The sequence below is a fragment of the Rutidosis leptorrhynchoides genome, chromosome 1 (assembly GCF_046630445.1).
Source record: "Rutidosis leptorrhynchoides isolate AG116_Rl617_1_P2 chromosome 1, CSIRO_AGI_Rlap_v1, whole genome shotgun sequence".
Lineage (NCBI taxonomy): Eukaryota > Viridiplantae > Streptophyta > Magnoliopsida > Asterales > Asteraceae > Rutidosis > Rutidosis leptorrhynchoides.
In genome coordinates, this window is record NC_092333.1 from 406,364,903 (window position 1) to 406,369,022 (window position 4,120).

Genomic DNA, 4,120 nt, shown 5'->3' on the forward strand with positions numbered 1-4,120 from the left:
CGATCCGAAGGAGGTACATTTCCTTAAAATATATTTGAGCAAGTTTCCTTATCGGTTTCTGAAAACGTTCGTTATGACTATTCACCCACGTGGCGAATACTAGTATAACGTGAAGAGTCTCTCCCTCCTTTGAGGATTTAGATAGAATATTCCCTGAACCGGAAGTATGAGTGTGATGCAAGAGAAGTTTTCACCTCGATGTGAGCATATCAAGCATATTGTAGTTCGTCGATAAGACTGTGCGAAGTCGAGATAATATACACGTGTAACATATGTTTGAAGCTGAAAGAATTTGTCATTCATTCGGAAGCATAGATATGGTTTGAAAATAATCGAAGGTGTGTCCCTGGTATGGTTGTTATCAATATTTTCGGAGTTTTTGGATGTCCAACAAGAAAAATGAAGTCATGTACATGGCACATGGTGGTGATTAGGTTGATCGAGTCCAATCACCATCACGTGTCATTAGAACTTTGGTATGACTTACCATAATATAACCACGTTGATCGAGTGTCATTATATTACGCTAACTCATACCTCCATTCCCACATCACTCCATAGATTCAAGTTCGTGTAATCGTGAAGTTTTAAAATGAACAAAGTGTAACGACGTCTCTAACGTGACTCGTATTGAATCGAAAGAATTAGTGCAACTCTAAAGAGGCATTCCCCGAGGGAAGTGTATAAATGATTGTTCACGTCAATGCGGTTCAAGTCAAACAATAATGTATTCCGGTACGAGAAGTATAACGAATCATGATAACGAATAGTATGCAACCGTAGTGATGAATAGTGATGACGATACTCACCTAGAGTAGTGATGGTAGTAAAAAGAAGTGGTAGATAGTAAGGAACACCGGTGTAACATCGATAGTGGCTAAGGATCGCCATAGCGGTGGGAACCTCGCAGCACTTGTGGATACCAAGTCCGGACGGTGATAAATAACAATCTGGGAGACAGAGTTCCTAACTAGTGTGACTAATGAAGTCATCGTCATCCTTACGTGTATGAATCTTAAGTTTATGTGTGTTACAAGCAAGTGGCAGAGTACGAATTCATATGATGAAATTTTGGTACCACTAAGAAGTTTGCTTAAGAGAGATTCAAGTATAATGCACAAGTAGTCAAGTAAGTGCTATCTATAGCAAAGGTATGTTAGAATGCAATGGCTAACTATCCGGTTGTAGTCTAGATTCACTAATGCGTCCTAACGACTCTGTCAGACACACTAATGCATATCCTAGTTCCCTACAACCAACGCTCTGATACCATCTGTAACGACCCGAAAAAATCGTCGTTGATGGCGCCGTTAACTTAGGTCCCGTTACGTGGTCATAGTCCCTAAATGAGACGTGTTTGACCAAAATTATGTCGCATTCATTTGAAACGTACAAGATTTACAAAGTTTAGTTTACCAAACAGTTCAACAACAAGTTTAAGTTTACAAAAGTAGTAAAGTATAATTGAAATAACTTGCGACATAATATGAGTTGAAAATCACGGTTGCTAAAAATAGCGTAAGTTATGTATGTATGCTTGACCCCAAGCAAATAATCAGAGTGTATGCATGTATACTTGACCCCAAGCAAGTATAAGTGTACGCGGAAGCATGTATCAAATAGACATTCATGAACCTGAGAAAACATATAGAAAACTGTCAACGAAAAACGTTGGTGAAATCATAGGTGTATTTGTAAACGTTGTTTTTGAACCACAAGATTTTGTATTTCCATAACGTTAATTATCCAAATCGTTTGCATTCCAAAAGTATGTTCGCGAGCATCTAATTATCAAGACTTAACTTTCCTTCCATAGAACCCCATCACAATAGTGTTAGAACATACACTGTTTCTCGAAAATATATTTCATCCGCACAACGGTAGCGAACCGTCCGAATGAGGGTTTGTCAAACCCGTATGGCCATACAACATAAGTTCTCGCTTACACCCGGCAAATATAACTAATTATAATCGAATTGAGGATTTTTGTTCAAACTCGCTGTGGAATGTTTGTTTCATCGTACTTGTGTTCAAAGTATAAAAGTAAGTAGTACAAGATATAACAAAGTATATGTTTCCCAGCCCGCGATTTAAAAGAATAAAAGTTGTTGAAAAGGTGGGACTATGATCTCACCTCGGGTGCACGAGTATAAAAGTACTTCACAAAGTAAATGTGTGCATGAAAGTTTCTTAGCCTCGACCTAAACAAGTAAGTTGTATCAATTAGCGGTTACGACACAAGGTCGGGCAAAATGTGTTCAATTAGTCCTATGGCTCGTTACGACTCGATTAATATAGCATGTGAATCAAGTTGTCAAGTTTCATGCGAGAATCAAGTACAAAAGCATGTTAGAGCGGTTGCATAAGTATTTGGTTAAGTTTGACTAAAAGTCAAACTTAGTCAAAGTCAAAGTCAACGGGGTCGGCTCGGGTATCCGACAATTTTTTTTGAGTTATATATTCATATATGAGCATGTTAGAACAAGTTACATGTTAATCGAAGGTGCGTAGCATAGTTAGAATTAAACGAAAAATGGTCAAGTTGGACAGACCCTGACAGTTCATTTGGACTGCGTCCAGATTGGCTGGACGTCGTCCAACTGTGAAGGCTGGATGGCGTCGAAGGGTTTGGACAGCGTCCAGATTAGTGCACAGACCCTTTTTGCTGAAACACACAAGTGCACGAACCAAAACTCAAACAAACACAATCTGTGAACCGAAAACACTTAGAATATGTATCTTACACCGTTGGAAAGGTATTTTGACGAGGAAAACGACTAAGCACATTTCATATATCAAGTTAATTATTTACAACAACAGAAACTTAGTCGAATGATTGTTAAAAGTTCATCATTCAAGTTTCAAGTTCGTAAAACTCATTTCATGATTCGGGAACTCAATTCACACATACAATATGCCGTTTCGTAGGTAATTACCCATACAATCCAACTAAACACTTACAAATAACATTTCAAAGAATTTAATGCATCAAAAGTTCATTTTAAGATCTATCAAACCCTAACCAAGAATCACAAAATCAATAATCATGTTAGTGATGTTTTCCAAGTCAACCTACACATCAAAATGAAGCTAATGATGCTAGTAACTCATTTAATACATGAACTTTAACATTTAAACAACATTTAATCAACCAAAATCAAAGATTAAGCACACCCATTACAAGTTCATGCTAGTTACTCCAAAACAACAAATCGATCAAACAAATCACATATTCATGCTAGACTCGAGCCATAGACACTAACTAATAACATTTCAAGTCTATAAAACGAATTTGAGAAATCTAGTGTTTTTAGAAACCTTACCTCAAGTAGTGAAATTGGTACCAAATTGAAGAGGATGATGCAAGGATCAAAAATATGTAATTTGTTTTGATGTTTGATTGCTAGATCGAATTTAGATGATGAATCTTTGATTTGGGTGTTCGATAGGAAAGATGGAAGTATTAAGAAAAGGATAAGAGAGAAATGAGAGGATGAGAGGTGTGAGGTGATGACCAGTTGACCCAAATTGGCCAAATGACAAGGTTAGTCCCTCAAGTTTGTAGTCGGGTGCGGAAATTAACCGAACAAATTATTTTAATACGCGAGAGTAAACGGGAGATGTTATAATCCAATAACGGAAATGTTAAGAACGTTAGTTAACGAAAGGTACGAATATAGATGACGAAAGGTATTATTAAAAAAAAAAGACGGGTGTTAAAATGAATTAACGGAAAAATGCGGGATGTTACATTACCTACACCTTAAAAGAAATTTCGTCCCGAAATTTAGTTGGAAGTAGTAGTCATTGTTTCTTCCTCGAAATCTTGCGTTGCCAAATCTATGAATGAATGAAGGTACTTTCTTGGGCATTTCAACGAACTTTGACGGTCGGGATTTTACGTTGTTTCAAAATTTGGTTACACGATTCATAGTTTCAACCGGTTCTCCTAGGAAGTGAAGTTTATCATCGACAGTAAGTTCATCGAAGAGGATAACAAGTTCTTGTTTCACAAGACACGTCTTTAAGTTTGATACACAGAATGTAGGATGAACGGAATTTGTTTGAGTTGGGAATTCGAAACGGTAAGCAACGGGTTCAATACGTCCCAAGATTTCAA